The following is a 19,221-nucleotide window of genomic DNA, read 5'->3' as shown; positions in this document are numbered from 1 at the left end:
AGAGCCAGAGAGCCAGACGCCACTCCAACCCCAGTGGCGCTTCTGGAGAAGCCGACTTTGTGTTCCGCATGCTTCTCATTCCTCTGCATGGCTGTCATTGGCCCGCTCACATTCCTGAGGCTCCAAAGCTTCACAACGAAAGGAGAAAGAATGTATTTATGTATCCACTGAGGGGAGGAGGGAGAGGAGAGCAAGGAAATGAGCTCAGCCAGCCTTGTAAGGCAGTGGCTTGGAGGTGGGTGGGTTCTGACCTCACATGGCCCCCCCCCCCACAAATCAAAGGACCACACTCTTGGAGTATAGCACACCTGACCAGCTGATGTTCTTGCAGGCACAACAGCAGCTGCTGCCCTGAACCCTGCTGATGTTTTCAAAGTGCTGTTGAAAAATCTTGCCCTAACAATTTGAATTACTTTGGGGGGGGGGGAGGAAAAGGTGGTCAAGGCCAGCATTAGGAGCTGCAGGGTCCACTGGAGACCATTTTTGTGGGGCCCCAGGTTCATAACCAAGGTCTGTAAAATCTTAGGGTTATAAATAAAATGTATTATTGACTTTGTATCTCTATGGCAAAATGGAACGTTATCAAAATGTGTGCTTAAAAAGCACATGTGAGTTAATGGATCTAACCACATATAAAATTGCATACTAGAGTAGATTGCACTAGCACAGGGTCCCCTTAGGCATGGAGCCCAACTGGGAGAAACTGGACCAATAAAGAGAGGTGGCGAACTTGGCAGGCATTTTTTATCAGCCCTTCCTGGAGATGCTTCTAGGGACAGAACTCGAATCCTGAGTTATGGGCCCTCCCCCATGTCTTTTACCGTTTAATACCTCAAAACACATTTCTCTGGAATTTCCAATTTTCTGGTGCATTTTCTGGTGATTCTTATTACAGCTTGAAATAGACTGGGAAGGTGTTTGTAAAACACCTCTGTAAAAACAGAGGGGTGGAGAACTTGAAAGAGAGCTGTCATTGTTGAAAGACCAGGAGGGACTGCCTGATGACATCAGAGCCGCCAAGGTAACTATGGTCTCCACAGTGACACCAAGCATTATTATTATTATTATTAACAGCATTTATATACCGCTTTTCAACAAAAAGTTCACAAAGCGGTTTGCACTGTCTGACTGTGCAAAACTTTTCACAGATCTTATCTTGATGTCGTCCTCACATAACCCTGTAAGTATCATTCTTCCCACAATGCAGCAGGCAGGACTGAGAGGGAGCAACCTGTCTCTGGATACCTAGTGAGTTCATGGCAGCCAGGGAAGCCCTAATTTGCAGCTCAATCTCTTAACCACTATGTGACACCAACTATGCTCTATTCTGAGATTGCCACTCAGTGGTCTTTCCTGGACCTGCTACAGGATGTTCCAACGGGTCTCCTTGGATCTGCAAGACATTTTGGGCCACAGAGATCCACCCTTTCCTCCCCCGTTCCTCCTCCTGCCTGCCCCCCACACCAGGTTACAGGGAGTTGGCGGTGGCAGCAGGCCTCCTACACAGATGCAGTTTTCAGACTGGCTGCCAGAGGCACACTGTACACACTGCCATGCACCCATTTATAGATGTTCCACCATCGTAAAGCCCAACAGGGAGTGGGCTGCTAGACACTATTCCACCCCAGTTTTTTGGAGCATGATTAGAGACATACCTTCCCTTTGCACTTGCCACATTTATTACAACCAAATGCCCATCAGTTTCTTTCTTATTCAGAAAGAAAAGCAGGTTATAAATAGAAAAAAAAACAACAGCCATTTTCAACCACTGTGCCGTGGCACACTGGTGTGCTGCGAGTGGTCCACAGGTGTGCCACAGGAATTTGGGGGAAGGTCATTTATTAATAGGGCCAATGGGAGATGTGAGCCCCCGCTGCCAGCATGGTGTGTCTTGTCAATTGTCCAAAACCTGGTGGTGCGCATTGACAATTTTAGTGCCTTGTCAGTGTACCATGAGATGAAAAAATTGAAAATCACTGGTATAGAAGTACAAAGTCACTTTACCTCCTGCTCCTGTGCTGCTCAATCAACACAGTGAGAGCAGTTATTTTAACTCTGCACATGATTGAAGTTTTTCTTCCTTGTTTCACCTCTTCCTCAGATGAGATACGGGATGGGGCTGGATATAAATCTGAGTAATTAATACACATTTCAATGGCTTGTAAAAGTACTGGAAAAACACAGAAATGTGTAGAGGACAAATATGCAGCCCTGGAAAATCACAACCCCTCAATTCACCTGGGACAGAGCAAATGGTAGCAGCATGGAATGTTGGAACAGAACCACAGGAATTCCAGACCTTGTGATAGTCAATGAGCTAGGAAAAGGGGGATTTCTCAGGGTAGAACTTGTGAATGTAACCATCTGGCACGCAAAACCACCTTGTACAAATTGTGCCCTAGAGGCATTCCAACATTATCACACTGCTCTGACACAAGGATAACAAATCCATGTATTGCTATTTCCATTCTTGCTAAGAGCAACAACCACCAGAAAAGAATCCAACCAGCATGGAGACTTTTCCTTTTAAAAAGGGCACTTGAAATTTTTTTTCTCTCTCATTTGTTTGCCTTTCCTTTTATCTCCTGCATCTGTCCTCCTTCAGACTCACCACATGCTGGTGAGATAAGAGCATAAGACACCTCCTCTTAGAGGAGCCACAGTGGGTCCATCTAGTTGAGCATTTTGTTTCCAGCAAGGGACACCCAAATGCCCCAAGGTGAAGCTTACAAGCAGGGCGTCAAGGCAGCAGCCCTCCCCTGTTGTCTGTCCCTATTAGCATTTGGTATTCAGAGGTAGACTGCCTCTGAACCTGAAGGTTCTATTTAGCTCTCATTCCTAATGGTGACTGGTGCACCTTTTCTCTGTGAACATGCAAAATCCCCATTAAAGAGGTCATCATTACATCTTACAACAGTTCAAATCAGTTTGCAGTGTTCATCTCTTTTCCTCCTCCTCCTGCCTCCTTAGAATTTCCTAGGCTAGACATGGGGGGAGGTGAGCATGTTTGCACATGTGCATGCTGGTGTCATGGAGCCGAACAGAAAGGAAAGACCCATGGGTGACTTTTCTAACCACAGTACGGTCATGATGGGAGAATCCTAGCAAGGTTTTCCTTTAAAGGCCAGAGCCCACCTTTTATCTCTGCCCTGCAATCTTCCAACTTCCAAAGCTCCCATGTCTGTGTGTATGTGTGTGGGGTGTTTTTTTTTTTCACCTGTGGTAGGTGAACATTTTCTCAGTGACCATGTCTCTCAACTGGGAAAAGCTGCCACTGTTGGATTTCTAAGCTTAAAGGGACACAAAACAGAATCTTCCCTGTTTATTGTATTATACATTTATCTCACTTGACCTGAAAGGAGATTAGAGAAGCAAACTTGGCTACTCCCCTCAATTTTATTTTCACAACAACCCTGTGAGATAAAGCAGGTTGGGGGGGGGGGGAGAGAGAGAAGCATCCAACCCTGGGCACACCCAGGTGATACTGGTTGCTAAGAGAACTTTTTACAAGTTTCACTTTTTACGTTGGTTGCAGCCTTAACTAGATTGACACCTTTAACCTAGATTGATCCATTTTAAAATTACCTGGCCTGATCTCAGCCACACATGCACTGGTCACATTCAGACTGGAGTGCTGTGATTTGCTTTATATGGGGCAACCCTGGAAAACTGTTCAGAAACTTCAAATGCTGCCACTTGGATATGCTGGAGGGCGCCCAGCCATAGCAGAACATAACACCAATTCTGGATCAATGGCATGATTCCCAGTTTTCCATGCCCAATTCAAGGTATTGGCTTGAACCTTTATTTTTATTTATGTATTTATTTATATTACACATTCCCACACTTCTCTTTTAAAAACTTTACAAGAGCAGTAATTATATTTAATATATAGCAATTAGACTGCTTCTTGAAATTAAAATCTACACAGAGCGGTTCACAATAAAATCATGATAAGATTGGCAAGATTTTATACGAGATAAAAGCTAGACTACAATGGCCCTTGAGGTAACCTGGTCCTAAGCTACACCAGCACCTTGAATTCAGCCCCCAAACAAAATGGATCCTGGTATGATTTACTATAAGTGTTTCATAGCCACAAGCAATAGAGTGGCTGCATTTTACATCTGAGCCATTTTCAAGAGCAGCCAAGCTCTACAATAGTCAAGCTTGAATTTCAACACAGCATAACTGAAGTTAGGTGTGCCTTTTTTCCAGAAAGGGTCATAAATAGCCAATCGTTCAAAGCTGATAAAAAGATATGGTGGCCACTGTCACCATCCAGGCAATACTGGAGGCAGTGGTGGGTCCAGTGTTACTCCCAAGCTGCACATTCATGTTTTTGGATGACATGTGGTCTGGGCCCAGGTTACCTTAAGGCAGGGGTGCTCAATAGGTGGATCGCGATCTACCGGTAGATCGCGATCTACCGGTAGATCGCGAGGCAAAATGAGTAGATCGCGGAGTGCCGACCCCCCCCCTTCAGGTGCCTCTGGGAGGAAACGCCGGGAGTAAGGCCCATTGTACTCAATGGAGCTTACTCCCAGGTAAGTGTGGCTAGGACTGCAGCCTCACAGCCTAATCCTAGGCATGTCTACTCAGGAGTAAGTCCTGTTATACTCAGTGGGGCTCAAGGTACATCAACATACATTGTACACATAAATGTTATATGTTATGATGGCGCAAACATTGTAAAAAAAGCTCTGGTAGATCTCCGGGCCTTGCTGGGTTTCAAAGTAGCTCTCGAGCCAAAAAAGTGTGAGCACCCCTGCCTTAAGGTAAAGTCTGCCTGAGCTTTGTGATCAACCTCACAGACCCTGTTTTCTGACCTGCCACTGAGACAAGTTTGGCTGGAGAGAACTAGAGGCAGAGCCTTCTCTGTGGTGGCACCATATGTTTAGAACCCTCCATGAGGGTGTTCACAGGGGGTTCCTTTTTTTTTAGAATGGATGGCAAACAGTAGTGTAGCCAGAAGGGGGCAAAATAGTAAGTACCGCAGGTGCTGCAACATGCTGTGTAAGCAACCTCCCACTCACTTTAGAGCCACTCTGGGCAGCAATGGCAGGAGACACCATTTGCTTTGGCAAGTACCTGCACTGCCCAGAATAGCTCCAATGGCAAGTGGGAGGAGCTGCTTACATGCTTAGTACTGCGGTGCCCGCAGTAGTTACCATTCCTCCCCAGCTACACTACTGGTGGCAAAGATTTTTAAAATTTTTACCAGATTTCTACTGAACTGTATTTTTTTTCCAATTAATTGCTACTTTTAATTTTAATTGCTGTTGTTTTACAGTAATTTTAGGGTTTTTTCCTCCTATCCCGGCTACTTTAACTTGCTATTTTATGCTGCTTTGGCAGATTGTTAAACTTGAAAGGCAGGATATAAATTTTGTGAATAAACAAACTGGCTCAAGGATGTCCAGGAAGTATAATGGCTGAGCAGAAACCTGAATCCAGGTGTCCTTCATACAAACCCAATGCACTGTTCAGTGTTGGTACCGGTTGCTAGGACCCTGGTGCAAAGCCCGAGCACTGAGCCTCTGATGGTGTCCTCTGCCTGCCCCCTGATGATGCAGTGAGAACTGCAGTGAGAACTGTCATAGGTATGAGGGTTCAGGGCCTGACCTGCCCAACCCTTGGTCTATTATATCATGCTGACTCTCAGCTCACCCATCTTCAAACATCAGGGAGACATAAGAGAACACATGCCACTCACACAACTGGTAGCTCTGCTCCAGTGTCCAGTGTTCTGCTCCAGCGTCCCCACCCTCCAGAGGCCCCATGGACCCAATCTGCAGATGAGTGAATCCATCCACATATACAGGGGCCACCTGTACCCTTGTTAGCTTTCCCAGGGCTGAAGGCATGGCTGTGCACTCTTTTAGATAACTCAAACTATTAACACGTTGCACAAAGATAACCGGAGTCCTGTATGTGCCAATAAAAAGCCCGATACTATCATCTGTATGAATTATGCACCCTCATTTGGGCTTCTGTATGGGATGAGGCACAGCAAAGAAAGGTTATGGAGATTTCTGTTTAGATACTATGGGCCTCCTTGATCAGTACACCTTTGCCCTCAGGCATCGCTCACAATCTGAGCAGGATTAAGGGCTCCTAACTGCTTTTTTAAAAGCCAGGTAATGCCACACGGTTGTGCCACATGCGGCATCCACTTTTCCACTTGTACAGGGCCCTTGCAGGACCATGCTCTGTGCTTCCACAGCCACTGGTCTTCTGGTGCATTCAGCAATGCTAAATGCATGGGCACCAGGTTTCAAAATCCCAAACAGGATCCTCCATCAATGGCAGAACGTTTTGCAGCTAAGGCTGCAATCCTATGTGCGCTTTAATGGGAGTAAGCCCCACTGAACACTATTTGACTTACTCCCAAGTAGACGTGCCTAGGATTGCACTGTAAGAGAAAAAGTCAAAATGGAGAAATTGTGAGAATTAAATACATGACTGTGGTGCCAGGTAAACTTAATACTGACAGTGGATCCAATTTCTTGTTTACAGCTGTTGGAATACATATCATTGGCACCTACTGATTAAAAAGTATATGTATATAAATAAATTTTTAAAAGACAACGACAAGATATAGACAGTCCGGCTTTTTCTCATGAACTTTATATTGCTTTGAAGGCATAATTACAGCGTTCTTTCAAAATGTGCTGAACAAACAGTGGAGGGAGAGAGAGAGAAAAGAGAGAGACAACCCCCAAACAGCTCGTGGAGCCAGAAACGAAGGTGCCGTCTCCAGCAGCTCTATCAAACAGCAGTCTCAGTTTTGTTTTGTTTGTTTAAACTCTCAAAAACAAGAAGGAAGAGTCTCTTCTCTGAAAGCAGATTCCTGCCATCAGCTGGCACAAAGCAAAGACGACTCACTGCACCTTGAGAACCGTTTCCAAGTTTAGAGTTAACCTGGAAATCAGTTTCCTATAGATGGGGCCGGCTTCAAGCCAAGTGGACAAATTGCTCCCAATTGGGTCCTGTGCTAGGATAAAAATAAAAAATAAAATTAATATTTTTATTAAATCATTTTGCAGTCACTAAAAAAGTGGTGCTGTACCTATTTACTTTTCAAAGGTCATCTACCCATTCTGTCTGTTTATTTGTAGGCTTCCATGTTTGCAGTTTTATATCAAAAAGTGCTTAGATCCATTTGCACCACTAACTCACCTGCACTTTATTAGTGCACATTATGATTGCTTTCCATTTTACCACAGAGAGATTGAAAAGTCTGTAATAAATTTGATTTATAGCGCTAAGATTCTACAGATTTTGGCTGTGAACCTGGGGCCCAACAAAAAAAAAATGTTTCTTGTTGGGCCCTGCAGCTCCTAAGGGCAGTCATGCCTATAGTTAGTGATGTGATGGACAAGAATGTTGGCTGCCTTGCAACCCCACAGAAATTTGCAGAACAAATGCAAGACAGAAGACGGCAGGTAGGGGATCTGACGGACAGGAGGGCACACGGGGGGGGGGGGAGAGCTGGATTCCAAGCCACCAAGGGAGAAAAGGGGCTCATCCTCAGAGACTGGCTTAGCAATCACAGGTGTGAATTCTTAGAAAACAAGGGGCAAAACTACATGATGGGGAGGAATGATTTAAAGCCTCCCCCATGATCCTGATTCATGGGGACCTGATCAACAGCTATTTAACATTGTTTTTAAAAGTGCTTGCTTAAAGTAAATATAGTTTGGCCCTTAGGACACAATTCCTCTATGTGCAAGCCAAAATTCCGTGGACAAATTACTATACTGGACACTGACCTGACTTCAACCTTATTATTACACAGCATCATACATAGGTCTTATTAATACACAGCGCTGTAGATGGGCTTTACCAAGCAACAAGATGCACCTTGCCCCCCAGGAGCAACACTGCGAAGTGCAAAACAGAGAGGGGAAGGGAGAGGGAAGGTAGAAAGGGAAAAAATCTATGTTGGGATATACAGAGGAAAACTTCATTTTGGTAAGAGATGAGGACTATGGGACTGTATCAACAACTTCACAGGGGGATCTGAAGGAAGTTAAGACAGGAGGCATCACACAGGTGTTCTAGCATGTAGTTCCAGGAATAAGGGGCAGTAGGGAGAAAGGGTGGTGGAGCTGGAAGAGTGAAAGTCACAGGCAGGAGTGTAGCAGGATACCGGATCGAAAAGGAAGGGAGGAGCAAGGATAAGGAGGGCGCTGAAACAGGGCCAGCCTTAGGTGCTGTAGGGCCCAATTTCGAAACATTTTTTTTTTTTGCAGAGCCCCAAGTGCACAGCCAAGGTCTGTAGAATCATAGAAATATAAATAAAATTTATTACAGACTTAATATCTCTCTGGGAGAATTGAAAGCAATCAAAACGGACACTTAAAAAGTGCATGTGTGTTAATAGACCAAATGGATCCAAGTACATTTTAATATAAAATTGCATACAAGACTAGTACCCTAGCATGGGCCCCCTTAGGAATGGGGCCCAACAGAGGGCAACTGGTTCTCTGGGCTTAAAGCCAGCCCTGCTTTGAAGGTAAAGACAATGAGCTTGTGCTGGATCTGGGAGCAGACAGGACGCCAGTGAAGGAACCCAAGCGTGGAGGCAGGATCATGCGGCTGATGCAATGAAAGTGGATGATTTTGGCAACAAGGTGCTGGACAAAACTAATTCAGAGTCATATGGTGTTGCCTTGGGGAAAGCAGGACTCCTACATCTCCATTTCAGACCATGGGAATAATGATGATCTGTCTTGTGGAAACACAAGACAACGAGGAGGATGTGTGCGTGCTACAAACAGCTTCGTAAATGCTTAGAAAGTACACCCTCCCTCCTTTTTTGTTTTGCGTCTTGGCCTTTCCGCGAGAAAGCAAGAAGTGGCCTTTGAGGAGGTCTTACAGCAGGGTCCCTCCTTCAAAGAAGGATTCCTTTCAAGCCTTTTTCCCCCTGGTTTTGTACTCGAATGTTCAAGAAGCAAAAATATGAACGAGCGAGCGAGAGAGACCGCCTAGGCAACAGTTACTGTGATGCAGGCGGAAACCACGTCAGCAGGCTTCATCAGATGCTGCTGGGGGAACCCTCCAACGTGCAGCTGCCCACACAGTGAACTCAGCTCTGTGAAGCAGAGGAGGGGGCAGGAGCAAGAGCAGAACTCTCTCTTGCATGAAAAGGACAGAAGTGAATCACACACATGCTCCGACACGCAGACACACATTCGTACACTTGCTGCCACGCTATTTCTGAAGCTAGAAAACACAAGATGGGCTGTCATACTCAAGAACTTATTCGAGTCCACCCTCCTTTTAGGGGAGAGCAGAATACGAACACTCTATGCGTCCTGAAAGAATGACAGTGCAACACACAACACATCAATATCACCCAGTAAAATTCTGGCTTTTTGTAGTATTTGGTCAAGAAGATGAAGTGACAACATCCTGGCATGATTCAACTGCTCAGCCATCATTTCTCGATATGAACAATTGCAAAAAAGCCTTTGGAAAGAATAGGGAACCTGTTCCCCTTGCTGTGGCTACTGGCGCCACTTGAGCATTACTGCACCCAGAGCAGCATGGTGTACAGACAAGAAGGGGGCAATCAAAGGCATAAGACAACAACACTTCTGAAGCCTTAGGGAGACGAGCAGGAATCCTGGCTGCCTGTTTTGCCTGCACTTGAGGAAGAGTCAGTCTACCTCTACTGGATTTGGAGAGATGGCTGTTGAGTTGCACTGAAGGGGTGAGGACAAACTCTTTCTGTACCACGGCTTGAACAGACTGGAGGTCCCTTTGCTGCACAAAAAGGGGGGAAAGTGTCTGGCAGTCCAGCTCCTGTCCAGCCTGCAAAGAACCTGACAGGCAGGACTGCAACTCCTGCAGAGTAACAGTCAAAGGGCATTCCTCCCCAGGCTCTTCAGAAACCGTTCGCCAAGCAGCATTCTGTGCAGATCCACAATTTTCCTACAAAAAACCTATTCCTGCAGTTGCAAGGTTTCAAATCTATTCCCATAAGCTGTAGGGATTCAGCTCTGCCACCAACTTACTTGGGCATTATGATCTCAGACCCCTTGATCACTTCCAACTCAGAAACACCCCACTTTTGCAGAAGAATAAGGAAGAGACAGTGTGTCAGAAGGTGTTTGGAAATAAATACAATATTGCACACAGAGCTTATTCAAAGTTCTCTGCTTCCGACAATTGGCTTCCTGAGCCAATACTGACTTTAAAAGGAGGAGCTACACCCATGTCAAGTTTTGATACCTGGGAGAGAAGAACAGAACAGGCCTTGTTTGAAGTATCACTTCCTACACTTGCACAGTTAGCTAGGAGAAAAGATACAGGATAAGAACAGAGAACAAGTGGATTAGTCACTGAAAAATGAAAGAACGATGAGGAGAAGTTGACAAAGCTGTTAAATGTGAGCATCAAATAAAACAAAAACCCCGTCACAATTGTTCTGGGAACCTTTCCTCCCCTACCTAACCCATGCTGTGAAAGGGTTCTGGTGTTGGTACTCACACTTCTGCAAGATGAGTGAAAAATAGGGGAGAATCAGGAATGTTGACCACAGCATGACAATATCTTGACAGTAGCACAAGCAGTCATCTCTCTCTCTCTCTCTCTCACACACACACACACACACACAGGTCCCCACATTTACACGTGTGGGATCCAGGCATGTGGAACAGCATGCAAAGACACAATACCAGCTACTGAACTATGGCCCCTCTCCAGAAATACCGATAATTAATGTCATACATGGGTGATGGCTGTCAAGATAAAAGAAAGAAAGCAGGAAGTAAACAGTTATGCTCTGCTCTGGAAGCCCTTCCTAATTGACCTCTGCGGTTGGTCAATGGGAAGAGAAATGTGCTTAAATGCTGAGAAAATATTCAACTCTACCGCCATATTGGGACAAGCTCCAGTTTCCTTGTGGATAAAGTCATGGGAAGAAAAGGTTTCCCTTCTGCCCTGTGCACCCCTTTCACAGGCAGGATTTTCCCTGCCTGATTCTGGAAGCACATTTATAGGTCTCTGGCATGTCATAAGTACAGTGTGGCAATCCAGGAAGACAACCTGACCTGGGAATTGAATGGGGCATTTCTGCAAACTTCAGGCCTGAAAGGACATCTTTGAAAGGAGCCTGATGTAGTTTCTTGTGCATTTCACATTTTAAAAATAGGAAATAAAATCTGTGGTACGTAACATTCTATTTTTTCTGTGCCTTCAGAAGTTGCAGAAATGTTATCTCCACTTCAAACCAGAGAATCTGAGAGCCCTCAGGAAAGCCATACTCCAGGAAACCCTCAAGTTGACACTATCCTGAGACAGACACCAAAGCAGAGCAAGCAGCATCTCTTGGTTTCTGAGATTAGCATCTCAGGCAAAAACTCCAAGTGCATCATCCAAGGAAACAGGCCTCAAGGAAAGCAAAAACAGGAGTGTCGTTCCAGTAGCCCCAGGAACCACTGGCTGTGGCAGACTCACCAGGGGCAGGGAGGGCGTGAGAAGGAGAGTGAAAGGATTCTGCCTGGACTGTGATTGCACTCCTGGCGCCCTCCTATTAACACCCAGAAGCCGGTGGTAGATGTACCACCAGCAGTACACAAGGTCAATAAGGGCAGAGGATATGCTGAAGCCCCTCCAATAGGGCCAAAATCTCAGGCGTTTGCCTTGATTCCACCTGCGAAAATACCTAGTTTGTTCCTTTGAAATGGAAAGTGACTGAGCCATGAGAAGCAGCTCTTCAACCCTGTCTTATCCCACCCCAAAAGAGCAATGCAATGCACAAGAGAAGGTCAGCGGCTGCCAGCTTCAAAGTGGCTGCCAGGCCAGGAGCATGATCCGACTCATCTGGCCCCAGAGAAGTGCCAGCTCCAGCCTGTTCCCAGCAGACAGAGAGCGGCTGAAAGGCAAGGTGTGTTGCAAGAGAGGAGACAGCTTTCTTAGACAGCCAGGTCTTCTCAGCACCTGAGCCAAGAGTTCCTAAATAAAGGGGGGGGGGCATGCCTGCCTGCTGAAGATCTGACTGGCCCCGCTGGCTCCCAGAAAATGCAAGATGGAGCACACCCTTTCCCTCGCCGGCCCCCTTTCTTCCCTGGGCTATCATGCAACTGGCACTGGGGCCAAGTGAAGCAAAGTTCACCCCCCCAACTGAAAGGAAAAAAGATTCCCTTCAGCATGCCCAGCATTCCTCTGCAAGCTGCAGCTGTTCTAAAGCAAACAGGAATCTTCCTACCACCAAGAGCCAGCCAGGAAAACAGGAAAAATCAGCTGAACCTGTCAGATGCTTGGAGAGGGGGGAGAGGAGCCTGGAAAGAAATAACATGGCATTCCTTTCGTTTTGGAAACACTTCCGGTTCAATCGATCCTACAGATTGCTGCAGGTTGTCCAGCCCACCGAGTCCAAGGGCTAAAGGCTGCCCCGGGACATTGGTGCCATGAGATTGTTCTGAGAATTAAGCTTTGGTTTAATCAACTACCTGCATGCCGAGAATACAGTACGACTGACCTTGCCAGATGCCCGGATGAGCAAGGCATGAAGGCAGCAGACCTCCCGCTCTGCTGTTGCAAGCCGGCAAGGGGTAGAGGTTGCATTCAGTGCTTGTGACGAAGAGGCATCAATAAGCCTCTCCTCCTGTGAATATACCTACCCCTCCTCTTAAATGAAAGGAGGCCAGAATATCATTTTCTAACCTGCAGAAACCACCAGGGCCTTCCCTGATGTTCCACGGCTGCCTTTTCTCCTCTGTACGAGTGACAAAGAACAGGCTTCAGAAGCCACAATTGCCAACTCGTGGATGGCTGTAGATCAAACCAAAACCAGTAGAAAATAACAGAAATTAATCACTTTGCCCTGCCTTTTGCCCCCCCCAGCTAAATTGCCATGGTGTGAACATACATGAAACTGAATAATTGAATCAGAGTTGGAAGGTACCTAAAAGGTCATCTAGTCCAACCCCCTGCCTGTAGCAGGAAATTCTCTTGGAGCATCTTCAGCACGTGGCTGTCAAGCTTCTGCCTGAAGATTTCCAGAGAGGGAGAGGCAACCACTTCCCTTGATAATCTGCTCCCACTGCCAAACCACCCTTACTGTTAAACTCCTGGCCCCCCTATTGCACTACAGACTCCTCCAACGATGAGCAATTGCTCTCTAGGATTTGAGGCAGAGAGCAACCCTTATGCAGCCCTGCTACTACCCAAGACTGTTTGAACTGGAGAGACTGCAAGAGATTCAATGTGGGACCTTCAAAATGCAAAACACAAGTTTTACCATAAGGACACTTTGGAAGCTTCCACACCATCTTCTGCTTTTATCACAGCTGGTAAAGAGAGATTCATCTTCCTGCTGTCTATGCAGCACTAGCGAGGTCAAGCCCTTCCTAAGAGCTCCAAATAATAAGAGACCTCAGCATGGTGGGATGCCAAAAGCAGGCTCCCTCACTCAGGAGCCTGTAATTACAGGTAGCAAACAGCCTGACTTGAGGAACCTCTCCCAGCAAGCCATATTTTCTGTCTCCTGCCCTGGCAGTGGGTCATGATGCAGCTTGTTAGGAAGCAGACACTCCACTCTACCCAAGTGTGAACATAAAATATGGGGTGAGCCAGGTTCGAAGCCTGAGCCTCAGAGTCTTGCATCAACTCACAGAAGTTCGCAGAGTGATCCTGCAAATGGGCATGGTCAATCCTGCAGCCCCAGCCAATCTTCAATGTGGTGATATTAAAATGATGTGGTGATGGTGGTACAGATCAATGAGGAACTGGCTGCATGCAGTGCTTGCAGAATCTGAGTCTTACTGCAAAGAATTACTGTACATGTATTAGAGAGGGTCCCAGAACAAAGGATCTTGGCCACCATAGCAAGTTAGGCCTTTCCCTCTGCCCGCGACTTTGGAGAGGCCTTTCCCTTTGCCTAAGGCTTTGGAGAGCCATTGTCAGAGGAGACAATACTGAGTTGAAGCCATTTCACAAACTGTGGGTTGTGACCCATTGCTCATTGTTCCACCACAAAGCACTTTTGGGAACCTCAGGAGGCCGTTTCTGGGTTGTGTCAGGCCCATGACCCACTCCATTGGCCTCTGTGGGCCCCAGAACGCTTCACGGATGCATTGGTGGCTGTCTGGGGGGGGGCAGGTTTGGCAGTGGCGGAACATGCTGAATCCAAACCCCCCTTCCCTGGTCAGAATTGTGTGCACAGATTCCCTGGGGCTTCCGGCACCTATAGAGCTGGCACAGATTTGGGTAGACCCATACTTACTGCTAGTGTTGCTAATGTCCCCCTACCCCAAGGAGACCTCCAGCAGGCAAAACTCCCCAGTGGGATACATCGGAGGCTGAGTCACTGCTGCTGCATCACCGCACAGGGACTTAGGTTGGATCAGGCCATAAGAAAAACCTTGGTGTTTGTGACTTCCTATCCAAGCTGAGCTTTACTGTTTATTTAAAAAGCCAGGATGAATTTCACCCATTCTGCCCCCCACTTACAAGGTCCTTTCGAGGGTGCTGCGTGATCCAAGGGGGTTTGTTTGCCTTTGGCTGCCTGGTTTTCTCCAAGAGCATATGAGTCAGAACTTGTGGGCCACAAGTGGAAGCTGACAGAAGCATCCTCTCTCCTGTTTGTGTAAGGGGCGGGGGGGGGGGGAGGAATTAGCAAGCCTGTGGAACAAAGACAGCTGGAGGGGGGGGGAGATCTCCATCTTATCAGGTTCTTCATCAGTTCTGCCAATAAACTGCCTGGTAAATGTCACTGGTTTTTAAAAGGGGGAAGAGATTGGCTGCAGTAAGCAGTTTCAGGCCAGTTCCTTAACTCTTGTGCCATCAAGCAAATGGCAATATACAGAAAGGTTATCGGTCAGGGAAGTTGCAAGGTGATCTGTTTGAGGAAGCATGGTCTTCTTTTTGCTCCCATTATCCATTCTAAAATTAGCCCTAAACTTTTCAGTCTCTTGTGGCCTTCACACTCTTAAAAGGAATCTCACGGTTCCATTCTTTTGGTGCTCTGCACTGGCGGAGTGAGCACTCCACTGGCACAGAGTGTCACAAACATGCCGAAAAGCAAGTTGCAACAGCATGTCTTTAGGAAGTGCTAGTGGGAAGGCCTGCACTGTCCCACTGGCGCCAGTGCAGGAACCAGTGCATGCTGGGGGGGCAGGTAATGGCTTCTCCGAGCAGCGCAGAGTTGGGGGAAGGGTGGCAGGAGGGTGGGGAGGGGGCAGAATGGGGCGGGGGGCAGGAACAGTGGCAGCGATGCACGCCGCATCGTATCCCCCTTCAAGGCCGGGATCTGCCAACACAGATCCACTCAGAACTGCGCCAGTGATTTAGCACCAGAAAGTGACTGATGCAGTCTTAGAAGCACATGTCTTGCTGTGACACATGGGCATTGGTTCAATACAAAGTATGCTTTTTCCTCTAGAATCACTTTGTCCTCATCTGCGAGTGCATGTATATTTACAGGATAAAACTCAACCAACCACAATTTCCTTAATTAGATGCCAGTTCTACTTACATAACCTGTAAAAGAAACAGAATCTACATAAATCTGTGAACAGTCTAGGGTTCCCCCCTCCATCCATGGCACTACACACTGCCCTTTGTGGTTGAAAAGATGAGAGGGCGGGGTGCAGAGAGAGCAAGATGACAGCCTGTATCCCCCTAGGAAAGATACGTACTTCCCTCATGGGTGCTTGCATCAGAAGACCTACTGCTCTGGAACATATATGGACCAAATGTGGCAGGGATTGGATTCCCTCCGTCCTTTAGAAAAACAAAGCTTTCTGACCTTGTTTGAGGGAGAGGAAGTGTACAGCTTGTCTATTTCTGGCACAACACACGTTCTGAGTGCTGGAGGAGACAGCACAGTGACGAAGAATGGAAGTCACTGCTTTTTGCTGCCCGAGGAGATTGGGGACCCATCTGGAACACAGAGCAAAACACAATGGCAGGCTACTACCACATGCTGCGGTTTCCCCAGCGTCACATTTTGTGTGACGAACCAAAGTTCAGAGGATGAAAGGAGGCATGCGGGAGAAGCTGCTGTCAGCGTCTTTGAGGAGCCCTCTTAGAACATCCTTCTCTGTGGGGAAAATGCTCAGTGCTTGAGCAGGATACAAACTGCTGGTTCTTGGCCCACAGGAACAATTAAAAAAAAAAAAAAAAGACGCGCAGCATGAAGGTTGAAAGGGCTGGAGAGACAAGAGAAGACTGAAAGTGCAGAGTTGGAGACATCAACCCATCAAGTACCCAGGGCCTGCTCTAAGCCAATTGTACCAATTGCTGCCAATCGGGCCTCACGCCTAAGGCTGTGCTTGCCCTGCTAGGGCCATCTGCTCTAGTGTCATCACATACACACAACAACACATTGCAACCTATGCAATTGAATATTAAAATGCGCTTTGATCCACTTTACATCCATTAACTTACATGCACAATCTAAGTGCACATTTTGATTGCTTTCCACTCCGCCACAGAGATATAGTCTATAATAAATTGTATTGCTATCTCTTAAGATTCTACAGATCTTGGCTGTGAACCTGGGAACCTGCAAAAATGTTTCCAACTGGGCCCTGTGGCTCCTAAGGCACCATCAAAGAACATCCATGCTGCTCACACAATCTTTCAAAACCTGCTGGTTATAGCAGAATGGTCTTGCAGCCCGGACACTGCCAAGTTTTCAAAGAGTCCTGTAGAGGCACAGCCCAGTGAGAGATCAGACACTAGTTTCACTCACTAAGGCAGGCTTTTATGCTGCATGCCAGCCTTCCACCAATTAGCCACTACTAGCTGTTCCATTATCCTATGCCAGGGGTGCCCAAACCCCGGCCCGGGGGCCACTTGCAGCCCTCAAGGCCTCTCAATGCGGCCCTCAGGGAGCCTCCAGTCTCCAATGAGCCTCTGGCCCTCCTAAGATTTGTTGAAGCCCACACTGGCCCAATGCAACTTCTCTCAGCATGAGGGAGACTGTTTGCCCTCTCGTGTGAGCTGTGGGATGAGGGCTCCTTCCACTGCTTGCTGTTTCGCATCTGTGATGCAGCAGTAGCAGTGAAGGCTGTTCTTGCTTTGTGCCAGGTCTTTTATAGGCCTTGAGCTATTGCAAGACCTTCATTCATTCATATAAGTTCATCTTTAATATATTCATTTATGTAAACTTATGTAAATTTATTCAAATTTTAAATGTAAAGTGATTCTTTTTTTGCCCCGGCCCACGACACAGTGTCAGAGAACTGATGTGGCCCTCCTGCCAAAAACTTTGGACACCCCTGTCCTATGCCATAGGGGAACCCCCTCCAGCTCAATTCAGCATTGGCTCAGTGCGAATGAGCTTTCCTAGAGAACTCTTGAAAAGAACTTATCTGTTATTCAAGAGCACTCTTCCAAGCAGTAATAGTGGAGAAGCATTGTTAAGTTTGTGCTTCGGTAGCTTTAGTTAAGTTTTATTACTGTCAAAAAGCACTTCTGATTCATCAAACACCCAACTGCTATGAACAGAACATGTTTGTATCCCTATAAGAACTTCCACAGTCCATCTCCCTCTGTTACCTCCTCCCCACATGAAACACAGCTGTCTTGCTTCTCCTAGATATTCCAAGCTTGTCTGGCCAAGAGCGGCCAACTCCTTCTCTCCCTCCGGCCCACACTCAGTTCTCCAACTAACACAAAGGTTCCCAAAGTGTGTGTCAAGGTACCCAGGGGTGTCAAAAGGAACTCAGTGGGGTGCTGCAGGACCCCAAGACCCAGCAGTGAGACCAAACAGCGGCAAGAGGCTCAGTGCGCTAGGCAAAGCTGCAGCATGCAAAAACCATGCACTGGGAAAAGCCCACCCACCTGCCCTGACCCTCCTACTGTTTTTTGAGGTTAGATTTTGGCCTCTGAACCTGGAAGTGAGTGGCGGTGACATCACCCTCCTGCCACAGGAGCAGCACGTGAACTGATGAAAATGCCTAATACCAAGTCAGACTCTCACAGCACAATCCTATGCATGTCTATTTAGATGTACCTGTAAATCCTATTGCATTCGGTTGGGCTTAGGATCCAATCTTATCCAACTTTCCAGTGCCAACACTGACACAATGCAGGCCCAAGGTAAGGGAACAAATGTTTGCTTACCTTGGGGAGGCCTCTGTGACTGCCCCCCCAACTCAGGATACAGTGCACACCTCATTGGCACGGCTGCATCAGTACTGAAATGTTGAATAGGACTGGGCCCTTACGCTCAGGATAGTGCATAGGATTACAGCCTCAGTCTATTATACTAATCTCTGTTTTAGGAATGCTAACATACTTGGTCTTCCATAGGTTTAGGGACAGAGCAAGGCTGTAAAAGGACAGAGGACCAAAGAAAGGGAAGAAGCAGGCATTTCTCACTTGCTGCTATTTTCAAATCTTTGCACTTCTGCCAGGGATCTAATTTCTGCCCATTTGATGCTGATGAAGGGAAGAGAACGGCACCAGCCAGGCGAGGAGATGAAAAGATCAAACAGTTTCTTTCGGCAGTCTCTCTCTCTCACATACACACACGATCCTCTGGCAATCCAGCATTACTGGGTGTGCTCAGCACGGACAGTACAGACATACTGTATGTGTGTGTGTAAGGTTTGTTTGCACTGGAAAAAATCAGATAAGTGCTGGGTGAATGCAGAGTTCTCAGGGCAGGCAAGGAGGAACAAAACAGGCCTTCCAAAACCAGCACTAGAGGGTCAAAAAAGGGTCTGCTAGAGTCTTCCAGCCTCTGCCCTGCAGACAGCACCAGGCTCTCCACCCCTCCACACACCCTGTACCCCCTCCCCAGCAGAAAAGAGCAAGGGCTGGAAGTGGAGCAGGGTCTAGTTCAACTCCACCTCCTGCTGAGTTGATACAGCCAAATGCTGCTTGAGACTGAATGAGCAAAGTTCCCCTGATGGGGGAGAAGCAGGTTCTGTTCAGCCCTTAGCAAAACCCCTTGCCTGGCACTGGAGACAAAGTAGAGAAGGGGGATAAATCTGGAGACACAATGCACCCATAGCTCTGCTAGGTGATATCCAAATCTCAGATGCTGCATCAATACAGCAGTCCTACTGGATTAGATGCAGATGGGCCAAGCTAGTCCAGCACCCCTGCTTTCCAGTGTGGCCTACAAGGGGCCTCTGGAAAACCCTCAAACATGGCATGAAAACAACAGCCACCCTCTCTTATGCCTTCCCTAACACAACTGGTATTCAGAGAGTACTGCCACTAAGGCTACAATCCTATACGCATTTTCCT

The 19,221-nt window shown here is 47.0% G+C and overlaps 1 protein-coding gene across 3 annotated transcripts in view; it reads right to left on the bottom strand.

Annotated features, from left to right (window-relative positions):
* GNG7 (G protein subunit gamma 7) overlaps positions 1–19,221 on the bottom strand; it is a 148,527-nt gene that overhangs the window by 55,674 nt on the left and 73,632 nt on the right. The gene's annotated exons all lie outside the window — the stretch shown is intronic.

Source organism: Tiliqua scincoides, chromosome 8 (genome assembly GCF_035046505.1).
Source record: "Tiliqua scincoides isolate rTilSci1 chromosome 8, rTilSci1.hap2, whole genome shotgun sequence".
Taxonomy (NCBI): Eukaryota; Metazoa; Chordata; class Lepidosauria; order Squamata; family Scincidae; genus Tiliqua; species Tiliqua scincoides.
Note: the sequence above shows the minus strand (reverse complement) of the source record. Positions and strands in the feature narration are given on the sequence as shown.